Genomic DNA, 1149 nt, shown 5'->3' on the forward strand with positions numbered 1-1149 from the left:
GCTATTCTTTGTCACATGCTGCAAATTTCTTTTTATCTTTAATTCTAAGAAATATAAATTACAGAGTTAAAGTCTTATCCTGATTCGTTTCAAAACCAACTAATTCCAGTAGTGCCAAGTTTATTCCATAGAATCTCCTTCCACCAACCGCAACTACCGCAAGATCAAAAGAGCTCTTGTCAAATGTCTTCCAGATCAAAAGAGCTCAGGCTCGCATCTTGCCGCAGATCTCCATGGAATCTCCTTCCACTTATCTTTTTTTTTTTTTTTTAATGCTGGTTAACCATGCATCTATCTATAGATTCTCTAGTTAACCATGTCCCAGCAGACGAACAGAATTCAAAAAGGTTATTGCTTGGTTAATTGTAGTTTCTCTTCCAAGGCATGCTGGATGGGAGCTCAACAAATGATGTAAAACAAAAGGGATCGGTTCTGCCAACTTTAAAACCTCGCAATTGTAAGATTTAATTGTGCAGGAGTGACGTCATTCGAAAGGATCGATTTGTGGCATTAGTAACGTTTTATTTTGAGGGAAAAATACTGCTAAAATTTTAAGTAACATTTGTTGTTCTTTGGCTAAGTGATCCGCTCCTCATAAATTTCTAAATTTACAAAAATGATTTGAGTGAAGCCCTCTTTTAATCATGCTTCTTGCGCTTTTCTAGCTAACAGCTGGATCCACACACGCCTACAACAAACAGAGTAGAGTGGAGAAAGACACACTGTTTTCTTCTCAAAAGTGTATTTGATCAAAATAAACCCTCCCAATTCTCTAAATTATTTTGTGATTTGAATACATGATCTGAATTTCAGCCTTGGATTAACCGTTACTCTGAATTTTGGTCTTGGATTAGCTTGGACCCGTCAGCATATTCTAATCACAAGCTTGGGACCAAAACCAAACCTCTCATGGACCACCTGCTCTCGCACCAAGTCTTTGATCGCGAATCACTTTCTATGACCCAGCCCTTGTCTCTCATTAATATTCGCTAGGGCCGGCTGGATGCATGTGCCGGGTGCCTTCGCATATCAGTAAGCACCCGAATTGGTGCTCTTGGTTTGATATACGTCCTTTTCGTAGATGTGGTGTCACTGAACCCACCAAGAACCTCCCAGCTGTAATAACTGGCTCTACGACCAAAATGTTGT

The sequence above is a fragment of the Elaeis guineensis genome, chromosome 13 (genome assembly GCF_000442705.2).
Source record: "Elaeis guineensis isolate ETL-2024a chromosome 13, EG11, whole genome shotgun sequence".
Lineage (NCBI taxonomy): Eukaryota > Viridiplantae > Streptophyta > Magnoliopsida > Arecales > Arecaceae > Elaeis > Elaeis guineensis.